This window comes from Ovis canadensis, chromosome 7 (genome assembly GCF_042477335.2).
Source record: "Ovis canadensis isolate MfBH-ARS-UI-01 breed Bighorn chromosome 7, ARS-UI_OviCan_v2, whole genome shotgun sequence".
NCBI classification, from domain to species: domain Eukaryota; kingdom Metazoa; phylum Chordata; class Mammalia; order Artiodactyla; family Bovidae; genus Ovis; species Ovis canadensis.
In genome coordinates, this window is record NC_091251.1 from 61,303,077 (window position 1) to 61,322,064 (window position 18,988).

Below are 18,988 nucleotides of genomic sequence, written 5' to 3' on the forward strand. Positions count from 1 at the left end.
TTCCAGCTGTGAGCTCAGCAGGCTGCTTCAGGGTCCCCTGCACTGAGACAGGCTCTCACCCGTGCCCACACCCACACCACAAGTGTGTTCGTATTACCTTTCGGATGTTTTAGTATGATCAACAGCTATATTTGGCAACTTTTCTTTCTAGCATTAGAGAAGGCATTAGAGAATACACATTACCGAGTGTTAAAAAGGGAATCTGCCAAATGCACCAGCTAGAACAGAAAAAGTATTATTAAAAACCAGCGTAAACGCTCTCCCTCCTAAACCACCTCCACCTCCGATGCATCCAGGATGGAACAGAAGAAGGGAAGGCATCATGACTCTATACTCACACAGACACAACGCTAGTCGTGACTCTGGGGTTGTACCCGACACGAATCTCTGGCTGAAAAGCTAAGGATTGGGGATGGGAAGAAAGATCCAGCCTCCGGTCTCTGCCTTTTTCCTCACACACAGCGGGAAGGGGCTGGACTTCTCTGCTGAATACAGGGGTCTGTGAGAGACTCTTTTATTTGGAGGAATGACTTGAGTTTAGCACATTAATATTATAACTATTTTAGAGCATGGGAGGCCTCCTGAGCTCTTCTAGAGATAATTAAAACCAGGGGGGAGAAAAGAAATCTGAAATAAACAAAAAACGAGCTGAAGGCACCACAGGTTTCTGAATAACATCTTCCTGGTAAAACAATTTTAAGAATTTCATAGTGCAAAAGCAACCCTACTCATTCTCTCCCACATAAACACGCCTGTTATTCCAGCCCCACTCAGTCAAGCAGCAGAATCTCTTGCCTTCACTTCTGTAGCTACTCTATCCAAAGACGTCATCCACACAAAAGCGTTCTTAGGACAGAAAAAAGGCTGACCACAGCCAGCCAGTGAGGCACATCACGAGGAGGAATACTGTGGTTCCAGTAACCTCGACAACTCACCATCCTGCAATCAGATTGTTAAGCACAAATACCAATTTTGCCTTAAGAGAGACTGAAAACTTCAGGTCTTTCGATGTTTATCAACCAGTATGTTCCTGGTAATTTTCTTGCTGTAGCAGAAAGATAATCAAATAAACCATTTTCAGGACTGTCCTGGCAGTCCAGTGGTTAAGACTCTATGCTTCCACTTCAAAGGCACAGGTTTGATTCCTGTTGGGGGAACTAAGATCCCACATACTGTGCAGCAAACAAGAAAAAAAACTTCATTATCACTGATAACTACATTTTCAAATACCAAGAACTTCTGACGCTTGAGGGTATGTGTGTGCTCAATCATGTCCGACTCTCTGTGACCCCACAGACTGTAGCCTGCCAGGCTTCTCTGTCTATGGGATTTCCCAGGCAAGAACACTGGACTGAGTGGCCATTTCCTGCTCCACAGGATCTCCCTTACCCAGGGGAAGAACCCGGCTCTCCTGCATTGGCAGGTGGATTCTTTACCACTGTGCCACCTGGGAAGCCTGACCCTTGGAGGGGATGGGATCAAAAAAAAAAAAACCCACCAAAGTACAAAGCCATTGTTTTATCCTTTTTCACCTGTTTCTATGTTAAAAACCCACAGAATGTCAAACGGTATCCAAGAAGTCAAAAAATAAAATCATCAAACTAGGAAGAGGGAAGAACACAGATTTATTAAGAGATAGAACAGGCAGAAAGAGTGAAATAAGGAAGAGGAGCCAGGGAAGGGAGCGTGGAGGGAGAAAGGCAGTGCTCACGGGAGCAAGGGAGAAGGCCAGACAATGGGGAGGAGAGAACAGGTGGTTCCAGGGCTCGAGGGAGGATGTGAGCCTGAGAAACTGCTCCTCACACATTCAGCTGCTCACTTTGGGTGTGAAGAAATAGACGGGCCATTTTTAATATGCTGGTAGGTTTCTCTACTCTTTTTCAAGCCAGTCTGCCCTCTCTTCGTCTTGACACGTAGATGCAAAGTTAAGATGTCATCGGGAGAGAATCATTTACTCCACTTACAACATGGAAATACCTTTCCGAATTACGCATCATTTTGCTAGGAGGCCTTACTTTGAGCCCACACCCACCTGACTCCCGGAGTAAAGCACAGGTTTCACACCCACCACCATGTACCACATGGCAGATAACTCTAAGGTCAGCCTGCGCCTTTGCTTAATGATTTTAATCAAGTCAGTTAGTCCAGTCAACAAATACTCATTGAGCCTCTGCAGTGCTGAATAAGACACAGCCCCCGCACTCAAGAGCTTCGCTTCAACAGGGAACTAGAACAGACAAGCCACCGTGCAGGAATGAAGAGGCTCGTACTAGCTGAGGGGTGGGGCTGCCTCCAGACAAGAGGCAGAATGGGTTTGAACTGGGCCAGCCAGAAATGCATTTGAGAATCAGGCACGTGAGTGGGATATTCAAAGGGGTGGATCAAGTAAAGGCAGGACAGGTTGAGAAAAGGTGGAGGGAGGACAGAGCAGAGGAAGTACTGACTGGTGAAAACTGACATGTACAGGGGCTCCTGGTGGTAAGCCATGAGGAACAGTCACCAGGACCACGTACAGAGGCCTGGACTCCACAACAGGACAAAAAGGAGGAATGGAGGAAGGGACACCCTAAGGGAGATGGTGCAGGGAGCGCTGCACCACTCAGCAACCGGCTGCATGGAGGGGTGTGAAGAGTAAAGTCAGAATAACCCAAGAGAGAAAAAGCAGGTCACAGAGAGCGTGACGACAGCACGGAAATCATGTCAGTGCACCAAGAGGGAGACAGTATCTCCCTTTAGGAGGCTTCCCTGATGATGGATAACCTGGATCTACTGCAAGAGAACTGCAAACCCAAGTTAAAGGGTATTCTACAAAACCACCAGCCTTGCCCTTCCTAAGTGCCGAGATCATGAAAGACAAGGGAATGACTGAGGAACTGTCCAGAATAAAAGCAGTGAGCAAGGCAACTAGAACAGCACAAGGTCCTGGAACGGATCCTGGACAAGTAGGAGGCGTGTGTGTGTGTGTGTGTGTGTGTGTGTGTGTGTGTGTGTAGGACTTCTGGTGACACTTTAAAAAGGTCTATAGAATAGATAATAGTACCAACTGAATCAATGTTAATGTACTGATTCTGCTGCTTGTTATGTCAGAAAATGTCTCTCTTTTAAGGAACTATACACTGACATATTGGAGAGGGAGGTAAAGCGGCATCATGTCTATAACTTACTCTGAAGCTTCAGGAAAAATGACAAATATATATGTGCGAGTCTGTGCATGATGTGTGCGTCTATGTGTGTAGAGAGAGAGTGAATGCGTGAGAAAGAAAAAGCAAGTGTGGTAAACAGTTACATTTATAGAATTCGGATGAAAAGTATACAAGAATTATTTAAATCTTGCAACTTTTCTGTAAATCTGAATTATTTCAAAATAAAAAGTTAAAAAGGGAAAAAAGATTAAGGAAGCTAGGAGGAAGAGCTCTTTAGAGACAAAATAGCTGGGTTTCTGGGTATGATATTCTGAATGGGGCTTCCCTGGCGGATCAGTGGTAAAGAATCCACCTGCCAATGCAGGAGACACGAGTTCGATCCCTAATCTGGGAAGATTCCACATGCCGCAGGCAATTAAGACTGCGCACCACAACTGCTGAGCCCATGCTCTAGAGTCTGAAAGCCGCGACTACTGAAGTCTGCACGCCCTAGAGCCTGTTGCTCCACAACAAGAGAAGCCACCCCAATGAGAAGCCCATGCATGGCAGCGAGAGAGTAGCCCTCGATCTCCGCAACCTGGGAAAGGATCATGCAGCAATGAAGAACCAGCACAGCTAAAAATAAATAAATAAAATTCTTTTTTTAAAAAATTCTGAATGAAATTCAGAAGGCAGGGCTGGAAATGGAAGTCTGAAGGCATCTGGGGGAGCTGAGCAAAATCTGGCTAAAAGTGGAGCTCGAAGGCTGGGACTGAGTAAGGAGGAACCAAAGAAATTAGAGAAAGGGAATAACAAATGGAGCAAGTTTCCAAAAGAGGCAAGAAGGAACGGGAAAGCCCAGAGGATACCGCATGCAGAGCGCACAAGTTAATCTTGGGTAAGGGACTGACAGACATTTTCTTCCTCAGATGAAGAAAATAAAGAAGGTCAAAGCAGAATTAAGAAAGAATGCTTAAGGACTTCCCCAGTGGTCCAGCGGCTAAGACTTCAAGTTCCCAGTGCAGGGGGCTCAGCTCAGGGAACTAAATCCCACATGCCTCAATTAAAAGATCCCACATGCTTCACTAAGACCTGATGCAGCCAAATAAATAACTTATATATATATATATTAAAAAAAGAATGCTTGGGGTAGTGAAGAGGGTACAGTGGAAACTTAAAGCAGAGGGCAGTTAGCTCCAGTGTAAACATCCTTAATTTCATCAATGAAAAAAAAAAAAGGAAGGAAACTGACTGGATGTTTAAGGAATGGAAAAGTCTGGCATTACCTCTAAAGAAATGCAGCTGGGATTTCATAAAAGATGGATTTCTTTTTTAACAGAAAAGTAAGACCTAGGTGAAATTAGAGCTAGCATAAATCTGCAGTGGGACCAGTGCAAAGGTCTTTGTGATAACTTGGCAGATAACATGGCAGACTGGGAGAAGAAAAAGCAGATGTTGAGGGTGATTTTGAACTGACGACTGGAATATGAGAAGCCCAACATGTTAAGACAAAGGATTTGGGATTCCAGACAAAACCAAAATGGTTGGGAAGTATATTCTCCAAACAGAGAAACGGAGCCATAGAAAGATTGGCACAGCAGGTGACTAAGAGACCAGAGTCCTCAGTGATGGTTAGTCTGGTGTAGTAGGTGGGAAAAATCTGCCAGGAAAACTGACATCCAAGTTCCAGATCTTGAAGGTGGAAAAAATTCCCATGACTACACAAGTCCAAGAAGTGAGCCATTAATGTGGAAACTAAGGCCACAGGCGTTAATAGGAATGACCTTCAAGAACTCGGTAAATTAACAGAACCTCAACATAAACACCAAAATCACCGGCGAGAGACAAGGTAGAAAAGAGAACCAAGTTAATTAATCATGCTTGTTTGTTAATTTTTTTTGTAGCATCAAGTGAAATGATTCTGTCAACTTAGAAAAAATGTACAATGTGAGAGTTTCGAGTTAAGTTTTATTTGGCACAGAAAGAGGACTGCAGCCGGGGGTGGGGCGGGGGGGGGGCAGCACCTCAGATAGCTTTGAGAAACTATTCCAAAGAGGTAGTGGGAGAAGGTCAATACATATGACTTTGGTGAAGCTTCCCTGGTGGTTCAGAAGGTAAAGCGTCTGCCTGCGATGCGGGAGACCCGGGATCGATCCCTAGGTCGGGAAGATCACCTGGAGAAGGAAATGGCAACCCACTTCAGTATTCTTGCTTGAAGAATTCCCATGAACAGAGGAGCTTTGCAGGCTACAGTCCATGGGGTCAGAAAGAGTTGGACCCGACTGAGCAACTGGCACATCAGTTCACTTTTTGGTAAAGGAAGAGTTCACATAAACAAGAACTTATCTTTGCCAAGGTTTTTTGCTAGTCACAAGGAACTGATGTCACCATGAAGGGATTAAGTGCTTTTCTAGATATGAGGAGATGCAAGGATTGGGTTCATAAAATCAGTTCCTGAAAATATCTAACTATCCGAAGACCTGTTCTGCCAGTTTTCCCAAAGCACAGACTGCCTCATTCCTGTTCACCCCCCTACCCCCACCAGCTCCCTTTAGGACATGTCGAAGGTCACACAGTTGCAGTAACACTGGTTTCAATTCCCACAGAGGCAGATGGCAAATGCCCTTGGCAAGCACCAATTTGTAGTTAATTCCCAAACTCGGGTGTATATCAGAATCACCTGAGGAGTTTTCTTTTCCCCTTCCCATCTCTCCTCCCCCTCCTCTTCCTTCTTTTAAGGTTTGTTTTAAAATTAAAATGTTTAGGTCCTTTAAAATTAAAATGTTTAGGTCCTCCCAATGCGGTATGTTTGGGAGAGTCAAAGGGCCATGTTTTTCAAAGTGCTCCAGGTGATTCTGAAGAGCCACTAGGTTGGGCAAGCACTGACTCAGACAATAAGAAGGAGGGTATGGAGCACAAGCAGATGGCAAGAACTGTAGAGAGAAGACTGTTAGGGATGGGTTAATGGTTTGGAGGCGGCACTGGGAAGCAAGAGAAAACCCAGCCCTGCACCAGTGAGATGAGAGAGGGATGTTCTGAGGGAAGTTGTTCACTCAGCCTCTGGAGCTAGGGAAGGGACAGGAGATGGACTCAGCTGCAGCAAAATAACCACAAAGGCATGTGGCTGCAGGAGGTACAAAAACAAGAGACTGAAAGGCAGGCTGGAGACACACAGGCTAGCAGCCTACAGGACAGGAGCCTGAATAGTTGGTTACTAAGGGATCCAAGGGTAATGAGGTGTGATTCATTAAAGGATTCCTAGGGCTTAGTGGCGGGATTCTTGGGCAGTAATGATTTGGTATCTGAATGCTATCAGATTTCTAATATGTAAACCATTTAAGATTACTAAACCTTCCGGTAAAGCTTGCAGAAGCTTATTCATTAACACTGGAAAATCTGTCTTCCCAAACCACATTTTTATGCAGATGAAATCACACTGGAAGGAATATCAAGGTTTGCTTTGGAGCAGAAAGCCGGACAGGGCATTGCCTTCCTTCCCTCTCCCAGGAAGAGAGAAATTCATGAACTGAGAATATAGAAACGGGCCCCAGCCAACGTCAAGGACAGAAGAGGTGATACAACTGACTGAGTCTCAGGAGCACTACTACCCACCCACCCCCCAACATACCCCAGTGGGCAAATGCTAGGGAGCTTTCTCAGTAAAAGCTTAGTTACCTTCACAAACCCAACTGATCTAAAGAACAGGCGGCAAACATTCACCCCTGCTTCTCAGAGAGCTGCACTTTTGTGGATTCAAATCATTCGAGCATTATTTCTGCTTACTCCTATGAAATAATATCTGACACTGACACACACAGACTTTAAGATGAGGGCGTGAGCGCAGCCACACAAGCACGCGCGCGCACACACACAACCTCGTGCATACTGAAGAAATGACTCACTTAATTTGCTGCTGCCTGCCACTATTGGGTTTTGATTCTACCTGTTCAAATACAAACTTTCCTATTAGATTAACTACAGGAAACAAGAACTTAGGAGCTTTAACCCTGATTTTCTTCACGACTTTAGAGCACCCAAGAGGCTACCTGGGCATCATGAGAAACCACTCTCTAATCAAGCCACTGCTTTCTCTCCACAATCTTTCACAAAACGATAACATATCTTACCACTTTGAGAGCAAATTAATGGAAACTCCTGGTAGAATTAACATGGCTAAGGCTTGTATGTCCGGCACCTGCAGTACTTGGGGGACCCTTCTCGGCTCACAGTACCATGGCAGCACCCAGGAACTGCAAAGAACCCGAGCCCCTCCTTTTAAAGATGAGAGAAGGGTGGGGAGGGGGCAGAGAGATGAATCCACCGAAGGTCACTCAGCTCTGAGTAGCGGGACAGCTGACTGGGAACACTGCCCCCGGGAATGTGTGCTCCACCCCAGCTCCCCCAAACAGTCCCTCGGGGCTTCTGCTGGTGTGCCAGCATGCAACCTCCCCCGGCCCCCGCAAAAATGCAATGCCAGTCGCGCTCGGTGCCCAACTTCATCCCTTCGCGTCAGCATGCAGTTAACCCTCTCGCCGGCAGCAAGTCACATGGGCCACACTCAGCTCTCTCTCCCCCAAGCCTGGCCCACCTCACCCCGGGGGCCGTCCCAAGGTCACCAGCGGGCCCCGGGCGCTCCCGCCACGGGGGACGGGAGAAGCCCGGGCGGGGGTCCGGGACGCCGCACTCACCGGCGCGGGGGGCGGGCGCGCCGCGGCTGCCCATGTCCTCGCCGGCGCGGCTGGGTGCGGCGGCCGCTAGCGCGGGCTGTGCGGGGCGCCCGGCTGCGGGCCCGCGCCGCGGGGAGCGCCGTCCAATCAGCGCGCGCCTGCCGCCTGGCCCGGCGCGCGGCCCGGCCGGGTTCGCGGCTCCCGGGGGGCGCGAGCCGCCGCGCGCCGCCCGAGCGGCTTCCGGGCGCGTTGCCTGGACGCGGTTGCCGTGGCAGCCCGAGCTGGAGGCTTTCCCCGCGCCCGCGCCCGGCCCCGCGGCGCCGCCCCTCCTCCCTCCGCGTTCCCACACCCAAAATAGCCTCTCCGGCTGCTGTTTCCCACCCAGCTCGCAGCCCAGCGACTCCGAGTCGGCGGGCGGGGATTTCGCTTATTGGAAAATAAATCCTGTTGTAGGGCTGCTTGACTTGAAGGCAGAGGTGTTGAAATGGTGCCTGATTAAGATAATAGCCTTGGTGGCTGCACTGTAATTCTCCTCAGAGCCCTTACGTCCCTTTACCAAACCTCTTTCCCACAAACAGCGTTATTATCTCCCCCCATCCTCTTTCTTCCGCATCGGGGAGAAGTTATTTTATGAGGCCACTGTCTGGAAAACAGCTTCTGCGTTGACGCCCCACCTGTGCAGGGGAGCTAAGTAACCCTCGAGGCGGCCAAGTGACATCTTAATGAATCACCTTGACAATCGCCACCGGGACCAGGGGTGGTGTCTCATTGCAGCAGACGCGAACGCAAGAAAGATCTGTCTCCACCCGTCTTCTTCACCTCCTTTCCTCCTCCCTTCTACCTCATCCCCTTCCCAGAGCCTCCTAACTCTTTCCACCTTCCTCTCAACGTGGATTCTGAGCAGGATGCACAAGCCGATCCACTCAGAATTTTGCTTCCTGTCCGTGGGCGGGATGTAGCAGAGTTGGGGACCCCCACCTATGCCCGCCTCGCCGCCTCCGGTTCACGTCTCTTTCACGTCGCTAGTATTTACCCAGTACAGGTGTTCCTATCCGTCTACCCTACCAGTCGCAGCCTCTCCAATCCAGGGAAAGGAGTAGGACTTTGTAGACAGACCCTGAGCTGTGGAGTCAGGCTGAGCTATTCTGGAATCCTCTCTCCAGCAGTGATTTCTGTGTGGTCTTGGATATTCCGTTTCCATACGTATAAAACGGAATAATACCCCTATAAAGGGTTAATGCATCCTTAACGTTCAGGGAACAGTTTATTGGATGCTTGTCAAATGCTGGAAACTGTGCTTAGTTAGCCCTAATACATAATGGTGAAGTAGAAAAAGAGAAACAGATTTCTGTTCTCATAGAGCCTACAACAAGAGACACATCAGTCAAATAACGACACCCTTGAAACTGCCATTGCCGTAAGGAGAGTGCATGACCTTGAGACCTGTGGTGTGAAGATCCAACCTAGGAGCATCCCTTTAGTTCAGTGATTATTCTTTCCTTTTTTCCCTTTGATTCCCACTGCCTGGCACATGGTATGCACCCAGTAAATACATATGGAATTCAATGCTATGTCATGGTGATAACAGTATCATGCAGTTTCGCACTAAGTTTTTGGCACTGAAAATATATTTGAAACATACATAACCGGCTGCTATGTCTGGAAAGATGTGCAGATCTTATCAGAAAGTACTCATTCAAACCCAGAGCCCATCATGAAGTCTCAAGAAAGGTTCAAAGTGTTTCTCGCCTATCCACATGGGGTTACTATAGTAAGGTGTGCATCTCAGATGGGCACATGAAAGTCCTCTTTGCCTCATCCCTCTCCCCTCACTATTCCACTCTCTGCCCTGGTCCCAGCTCCATTCTACCACTTCCCCTTGATACAGAGCTGCAGGACACCCATTCCTGACTTCCTAGGAGAGCAGCTGCATCTTTAAAATCCTAGTAGAGCATCTATAAAACAGAAAAAACTCTCTCTTGTACTTCTGCCGCCTTTGAAGCATAACTGTGTGCTGTATTTGCCACAAGACTCCATCACTCTCAAGGGTAGAGAAGAAGGAGACCTGGTGAGTGAGGGCCCTTGCTACATATATACACCATTTTATTCTGACTTTTTAAAAATCATATCAAATAGCATGAATAGAATCCAAAATTTTAAAAGATTCATTAGTAAGACACTTAATTGTAGCTCTTTCAAACTCTGAATTCCTTAATAGGAATCCTGAAGTTTCATAGTAGCCTTGAATTAGCACCATGACTTCCCACTTCTGACCTTTTTTTTACCCCTGTTCGGGTGACATGTTTTGGCTCCTGAGGAGACACAGTGCACAATGATTTAAGCCTACCTTATTTTTTTCCAGCTCAAACTATTTCTGTAGAATAAATTTCAAAGAACTATCTGTTTTTCCAGGATTGTTTGATTGTGACTCATTACAGGAAATGGATTTTTTGCATTAAATTAAAAAGCTGTGTATTACAAATTATTTAATACTGGCAAAGCTTGCCAAAAATAATTTCATCAAAGAGAGCAATTTTATAAACTTGATGGCTATCGTACTGTTTACCAGTTATTAAATACAAATAACAAGTGCAATATATTTTGCTAGATGCTATAGAGATTTTTTAAAGTGATTTATGACTCGTGGGATCTGAGTTCCCTGACCAGGGATTGAACCCATGTCCCCTGAAATAGAAGCATGGAGTCCTAAACACTGGACCACCAAGGAATTCCCACAACTGAGTTCTGGTCCTACTTGTGTTTCAGCACCAAAAAAAGTCATGAAGATACAATATAAGGGGCTTCTCTGAGGCCAGTGAACAGGCTCATCCAGGGACAGGTCAAGGGATTGTATAGGTCAAACTGGTATTTGTAAAAAGGCTGGAAAACAGGCCAAATATATGGTGAGCCCTGCAGGGTGGTTAACACTTTATCTTCTAGTCAGTAATTCTCAACTAACGCTTATAACTCAGTGGGGTGTCGGGATCCATTGTGAGCTGTGTCACACAATGTTCTTCAATAATAAAGTGCCAAAGGATTTATCCACAAGCGATGGTCAAATCTAGGAACCAGGAAGTGGAAGAGGGTTCCCACAAAGGGAACAATGAGGAAGAATAAGAGACACTAGGGATGATCTCAGAGAGCCTCTAGGCGAAAAGATTCAAGGTGACAAGTCCCACAGAAGTCAAGAAAATTTAGGGACTAGAAGGTCACTGATGACCTTCATGGGTATTTTTGAGTTATCGGACTGCTGTGGATTAAGAAAAGGCTGGTTGCTAGGAAAAGGCAGCAGCAGGTGTGGGTCACTCTTTAAAGAAATTTGAAGTGCAGGGACGGTGAGGAATAGGTCAGGAGAAGGGTTTTTGGTGCTAAGTGAACATTTTCAATATAGGAAAAAGTAGCCTTTGCATATATGTATTGTTGGACTCATGAAGAAACGCAGAGCACAATATATCATTGTGCACTAACTCAATCTAAATTCTGCCACTAATTTCATCATCACCATATCCATTTTCTTCTTAAAAATCTTTCATCAAATAAGAAGTCTTACACTGAACAAAGGTGGGGTTCAGACCTCGGGACATTATTCTGTTAATAGCCAGTTAGTAAAATATGTGTTATTCCTGGTGGCTTTTCTTTGGTGGCTTTCCTTGTTGATAATAATAACAAAGCTATTTGTAAGGCCTCCCCAGACAGCCATTTTGCTTTTTTGCATTTCTTTTCCATGGGGATGGTCTTGATCCCTGTCTCCTGTACAATGTCACAAACCTCTGTCCATAGTTCATCAGGCACTCTGTCTATCACATCTACTCCCTTAAATCTATTTCTCACTTCCACTGTATAATCATAAGGGATTTGATTTAGGTCATACCTGAATGGTCTAGTGGTTTTCCCTACTTTCTTCAATTTAAGTCTGAATTTGGCAATAAGGAGTTCATTATCTGAGCCACAGTCAGCTCCCGGTCTTGTTTTTGTTGACTGTATAGAGCTTCTCCATCTTTGGCTGCAAAGAATATAATCAGTCTGATTTCGTTGTTGACCATCTGGTGATGTCCATGTGTAGAGTCTTGTCTTGTGTTGTTGGAAGAGGGTGTTTGCTATGACCAGTGCGTTCTCTTGACAAAACTATATTAGCCTTTCCCTGCTTCATTCCGTACTCCAAGGCCAAATTTGCCTGTTACTTCAGGTGTTTCTTGACTTCCTACTTTTGCATTCCAGTCCCCTATAATGAAAAGGACATCTTTTTTGGGTGTTAGTTCTAAAAGGTCTTGCAGGTCTTCATAGAACCCTTCAACTTCAGCTTTTTCAGTGTTACTGGTTGGGGCATAGACTTAGATTGCTGCTGCTGCTGCTAAGTCGCTTCAGTTGTGTCCGACTCTGTGCGATCCCACAGACGGCAGACCACCAGGCCCCCCATCCCTGGGATTCTCCTGGCAAAAATACTGGAGAGGCTTGGATTACGGTGATATTTAATGGTTTGCCTTGGAAACAAACAGAGATCATTCTGTCGTTTTTGAGATTGCATCCAAGTACTGCATTTTGGACTCTTTTGTTGACCATGATGGCTACTCCATTTCTTCTAAGGGATTCCTGCCTGCAGTAGTAGATATAATGGTCATCTGAGTTAAATTCACCCATTCCAGTCCATTTTAGTTTGCTGATTCCTAGAATGTCGATGTTCACTCTTGCCGTCTCCTATTTGACCACTTCCAATTTGCCTTGATTCATGGACCTAACATTCCAGGTTCCTAAGCAATATTGCTCTTTACAACATCGGACCTTGCTTCTGTTACCAGTCACATCCACAACTGGGTATTGTTTTTGCTTTGGCTCCATCCCTTCTTTCTTTCTGGAGTTATTTCTCCACTGATCTCCAGTAGCATTTTGGGCACCTACTGACCTGGGGAGTTCTTCTTTCAGTATCCTATCATTTTGCCTTTTCATACTGTTCATGGGGTTATCAAGGCAAGAATACTGAAGTGGTTTGCCATTCCCTTCTCCAGGGGACCACATTCTGTCAGACCTCTCCACCATGACCCATCCATCTTGAGTGGCCCAACATGGCATGGCTTAGTTTCATTGATTTAGACAGGCTATGGTCCATGAGATCAGATTGGCTAGGTTTCTGTGATTATGGTTTCAGTGTGTCTGCCCTCTGATGCCCTCTCACACACCTACCATCTTACTTGGGTTTCTCTTACCTTGGACGCGGGTTATCTCTTCACAGCTGCTCCAGCAAAGCGCAGCCACTGCTCCTTACCTTGGACAAGGGGTATCTCCTCACGGCTGCCCTTCCTGACCTTTGACTGCAGAGTTCCAAAGAATAGCAAGAAGAGATAAGACAGCCTTCCTCAGCGATCAATACAAAGAAATAGAGGAAAACAACAAAATGGGAAAGACTAGAGATCTCTTCAAGAAAATTAGAGATACCAAGGGAACATTTCATGCAAAGATGGGCTTGATAAAGGACAGAAATGGTATGGACCTAACAGAAGCAGAAGATATTAAGAAGAGGTGGCAAGAATAGACAGGACTGTACAAAAAAAAAGCTTCATGACACGGATAATCACGATGGTGTGATCACTCATCTAGAGCCAGACATCCTGGAATGTGAAGTCAAGGGGGCCTTAGAAAGCATCACTACGAACAAAGCTACTGGAGGTGATGGAATTCCAGTTGAGCTGTTTCAAATCCTGAAAGATGATGCTGTGAAAGTGCTGCACTCAATATGCCAGCAAGTTTGGAAAACTCAGCAGTGGCCACAGGACTGGAAAAGGTCAGTTTTCATTCCAAAGAAAGGCAATGCCAAAGAATGCTCAAACTACCTCACAATTGCATCTCACATGCTAGGAAAGTAATGCTCAAAAATTTCCAAGCAAGTCTTCAGCATTACGTGAACCGTGAACTTCCTGATGTTCACGCTGGTTTTAGAAAAGGCAGAGGAACCAGAGATCAAATTGCCAACATCCGCTGGATCATGGAAAAAGCAAGAGAGTTCCAGAAAAACATCTATTTCTGCTTTATTGACTATGCCAAACCCTTTGACTGTGTGGATCACAGTAAACTGTGGAAAATTCTGAAAGAGATGGGAATACCAGACCACCTGACCTGCCTCTTGAGAAACCTATATGCAGGTCAGGAAGTAACAGTTAGAACTGGACATGGAACAATAGACTGGTTCCAAATAGGAAAAGGAGTACATCAAAGCTGTATATTGTCACCCTGCTTATTTAACTTATATGCAGAGTACATCATGAGAAACACTGGGCTGGAAGAAGTACAAGCTGGAAGCAAGATTGCTGGGAATCAATAACCTCAGATATGCAGATGACACCACCCTTCTGGCAGAAAGTGAAGAGGAACTAAAAAGCCTCTTGATGCAAGTGAAAGAGGAGAGTGAAAAAGTTGGCTTAAAGCTCAACATTCAGAAAACGAAGATCATGGCATCTGGTCCCATCACTTCATGGGAAATAGATGGGGAAACAGTAGAAACAGTGTCAGACTTTATTTTTGGGGGCTCCAAAATCACTGCAGATGGTGATTGCAGCCATGAAATTAAAAGACGCTTACTCCTTGGAAGAAAAGTTATGACCAACCTAGATAGCATAATCAAAAGCAGAGACATTACTTTGCCAACAAAGCTCCATCTAGTCAAGGCTATGGTTTTTCCAGTAGTCATGTATGGATGTGAGAGGTGAACTGTGAAGAAAGCTGAGTATGGAAGAATTGATGCTTTTGAACTATGGTGTTGGAGAAGACTCTTGAGAGTCTCTTGGACTGCAAAGAGGTCCAACCAGTCCATCCTAAAGGAGATCAGTCCTGGGTATTCATTGGAAGGACTGATGCCAAAGCTGAAACTCCAGTACTTTGGCCATCTCATGTGAAGAGTGACTCATTGGAAAAGACCCTGATGCGCAAGGGATTGGAGGCAGGAGGAGAAGGGGATGACAGAGGATGAGATGGCTGGATGGCATCACCAACTCGATGGACATGAGTGTGAGTAGACTCTGGGAGTTTGTGATGGACCAGGGAGGCCTGGCGTGCTGCGATTCATGGGGTTGCAAAGAGTCAGACATGACTGAGTGACTGAACTGAACTGAACTGAATAACACCTTGCTGCTGCTACTGCTAAGTCACTTCAGTCGTGTCCAACTCTGTGCGACCCCATAGACGGCAGCCCACCAGGCTCCCCCATCCCTGGGATTCTCTAGGCAAGAATACTGGAGTGGGTTGCCATTTCCTTCTCCAGTTCATGAAAGTGAAAAGTGAAAGTGAAGTCGCTCAGTCATGTCTGACTCTTAGCGACCCCATGGACTGCAGCCTACCAGGCTCCTCTGTCCATGGGATTTTCCAGGCAAGAGTACTGGAGTGGGGTGCCATTGCCTTCTCCGAATAACACCTTAGAATTAAGGAAATACCTTGTTTTCCTCTTTTATATGTAAAAATAATGGATTTTTATATGCTTTGAGTAAATTGTAATTGACTTATCTTTATTGCTAATAACTTTCCTTCATGTGGTGGCTAATTCTCTCAAATATTATGTTTTGCTTCTGAATTTGTTGGTACCTATCCATCTCATAAGGGTTTTTTAAGTGATTATAATTAGGGTACAACCAGGAGGGAAGCATAGTATATTGGAACATTCTTCCTAATAGTGTTAACTTAGGAGATGTCATCTTGTCTTAACTTAGGTATCTGCTGGTGTACATAGAAGGGCAAAGGCCACCTGGGTTGTATGGAAATAGCAAACTGAGCTTTAACATGATACTACTCAATAGAAAGTAAAATCTGGAATAAAGGAAAATTTATCTAAAGAACTTATGGCCAGAAGCTCTAGAATAATTCTATAATTAAACTGATTCATCCCAAACTCACTTCAGTGGCAAAGGGAGTCCTGTAGAACATTCCATTGCAAGGACTTCCCTGGTAGTCCAGTGGTTAAGAATCTGCCCTGGAAAGGGAGCCACAGACATAGAGAATAGATGTATGGACACTGGGGCCAGGGGCGAGGTGGAGAGGAACGAGTAGTAGGAGAGGGTGGCAAAAATGAGAAAGCAGCATAGCAACATATACACTGACACATGACGAGTAGATAACCAGTGGGAATTTGCTGTGAGACTCAGGGAACTCAGACTGGGGCTCTCTGGTAACCTAGAGGGGTGGGATGGGTGGGAGGTGGGAGGGACGCTCAAGAGTGAGGGGACAAATATTTACCTATGGCTGCCTCACGCTGAATGTATGGCAGAAACCAACACAATATTGTAATTATCCTTCAACTAAAAATAAAGAAAACAAACAAAAAAGAATCCACCCTGCAGTAGAGGAGACATAGTTTCAATCTCTGGTCAGGGAACTAAGAGCTCACGTGCTAGGAAGCCACTGAGCCCACATACTCTTAACTACTGAGCCAGGGTGCCACAACTAGAGAGTTTGCGCACCACAACACAAAGTCCCGCATGACGCAGGGAAGATCCCACAAGCCACAGCTAAGACCTGATGCAGCCCGATAAACAAATAAATCAGTTAGGTTCAGTCACTCAGTCATGTCCGACTCTTTGCGACCTCATGGACTGCAGCACGCCAGGCCTTCCTGTCCATCACCAGCTTCCAGAGCTTGCTCAAACTCATGTCCATCGAGTCGGTGATGCCATCCAACCATCTCATCCTCTGTCGGCCCCTTCTCCTCCTGCATTCAATCTTTTCCAGCATCAGGGTCTTTTCCGATGAGTCAGTTCTTCACATCAGGTGGCCAAAGTATTGGAGTTTCAGCTTCAGCATCAGTCCTTCCAATGAACACCCAGGAATGATTTCCTTTAGGATAGACTGGTTGGATCTCCTTGCAGTCCATGGGACTCTCAAGAGTCTTCTCCAACACCACAGTTCAGAAGCATCAATTCTTCCACACTCAGCTTTCTTTATGGTCCAACTCTCACATCCATACATGACCACAGGAAAAACCATAGCTCTGACTAAACAAACCTTTGTTGGCAAAGTAACGTCTCTGCTTTTTAATATGCTTTCTAGGTTTGTCAGAGCTTTTCTTCCAAAGAGCAAACATCTTTAAACTTCATGGCTGCAGTCACCATCTGCAGTGATTTTAGAGCCCAAGAAAATCAAGTCTCTCACTGTTTCCACTGTTTCCCCATCTATTTGCAATGAAGTGATGGGACCAGATGCCATGATCTTTGTTTTTTGAATGTCCAGTTTTAAGCCAGCTTTGTCACTCTTTCTTTCGCCTTCATCAAGAGGCTCTTCAGTTCCTCTTTGCTTTCTGCCATAAGAGTGGCATCATCTAAGCATCTGAGGTTATTGGTATTTCTCCTGGCAATCTTGCTTCCAGCTTGTGCTTCATCCAGCCCAGCATTTCACATGATGTACTCTGCATATAAGTTAAATAAGCAGGGTGACAATATACAGCCTTGATGTACTCCTTTCCCATGGGAGGGGGGTTCAGGATGGGAGGACACATGCATATCTAGGGCCAATTCATGTTGATGTATGCCAAAAGCCATCACAGTACTGTAAAGTAATTGTCCTCCAATTAAAATAAACAAACTTTTTAAAACATAAAATTTAACAAAGAAAATTCCATTGCACATTGATTTCGGAAAAGTTTTCCTCAAAGCAATTTTCAGAAAATAGACATACACACACACACACACACACACACATATATACACACACTGTATAATCTTTAAGCTTTTTTGAAGTTTCATGTCACAATGGTTCAGTTTAGTATAGCTGAGCAAACGTATTTGTTTACTGTGTATTAACCAGTCAGGTCAGCACAGTGTAGAAAATGGAACCCCACATAAGCTGACACCCTTGTTTCCACTTCTCTGCCAAGCAGTGCATTACTAGACAGTAATCCTCACAGGTAGGAGAATTAAGAGACAACTTTCAGTTCTGTTCAACAACAAAAAAGAAATGACAATACCTACTACATGACAATGTACGCCACATACATGATACATTATACAGTACCATGCTAAACCACATTGAAGTGAGGCAAAAGAAAAATCAAGACTACCAATCCTGTACTTGTTCAAATTTTTGATAGTTTGTTCATCACTGATTTTTGGTGTTAATTGTCAATTTTCAAAGTATTGCATTAAAATGTTACTTATCTTCATTACTGAGTGTTTTGGGCACCCCCTTAAATTTCACACTTAAATGCCTTACCTCACGTGGGCCCTATCTAGCTCTGATGCTACAATAGCCAGTGTTTATGTATCGGGCCCTAGGCTAACTGCTTTACCTATAGTATTTAATTTATTTCTTGCAACAATCCATGAATAAAACTGCGACTTAAAAACATTACTAAGTCTCGTCCAAGTCCCAAAGCTGTTTAGCACTGCTGCTGCTGCCACTAAGTCGCTTCAGTCGTGTCTTACTTTGTGCGACCCCATAGACGGCAGCCTACCAGGCTCCCCCGTCCCTGGGATTCTCCAGGCAAGAACACTGGAGTGGGTTGCCATTTCCTTCTCCAATGCATGAAAGTGAAAAGTGAAAGTGAAGTTGCTCAGTCGTGTCCGACTCTTCGCGACCCCGTGGACTGCAGCCTACCAGGCTCCTCCGCCCATGGGATTTTCCAGGCAAGAGTATTGGAGTGGGGTGCCATTGCCTTCATTAAAAAGAATACACAGATAAAGAATATGGAGGCTCTGTTTGCATGTAAGTTTCAGATAATTCATCTGTAGCTCATGGACAGATAGGAGTTGTGGATAACTAGAAAGACTCCTGTTGGGATTTGCAATATTAGGCAGATTTTTATCAGTGAGAATTTCATCATAAGATATTTGACAGGGCTCGTAGATCAATAAATTAATTGGCAATAATCTTGATTCGTGGGTGGCATTTTCAGATGTTGGTATTTGATGTTCCTGGATTTGAAATATAATGACAATTTTTTCATGTTATTGGCCCTAGTCAGATTTCATGTAAAAATAGTAATAGAGAAAACTAAACAGATACAGCATAAATTTTAAGTACTATTTGTGTGGAATTTGAAGTACTATATGGTGGAATTTGAACCTGGGCACTTCTGATGCCACGACCTGTTTTCTAACCAGATGCTGGATGGCCTTCCGATGACCACATCAGTCTGAGAGGGAACAATGCATCACAAACTTCAGTACATAAAGCGTGTGGAAAAGTGAATCGTGAATAAATGCTGTTTTTGTTTCCCTTTTTCTTCCC

At 45.1% G+C, this 18,988-nt stretch overlaps 1 protein-coding gene across 8 annotated transcripts in view; it reads right to left on the minus strand.

Moving 5' to 3' along the window:
* FAM81A (family with sequence similarity 81 member A) overlaps positions 1–8,201 on the minus strand; it is an 81,513-nt gene extending 73,312 nt beyond the window's left edge. For 2 of the 8 annotated variants that reach the window (XM_069596351.1, XM_069596356.1), the window contains exon 1: positions 7,811–8,116. The gene's annotated coding sequence lies outside the window, so the exon portion shown is untranslated. Of the gene's footprint in view, positions 1–7,249; positions 7,595–7,810 lie in introns of those variants that run through there. The other 6 variants (XM_069596348.1, XM_069596350.1, XM_069596352.1 and 3 more) reach the window with 6 other exon arrangements.
* Between the last annotated feature and the right edge of the window lie 10,787 nt (positions 8,202–18,988).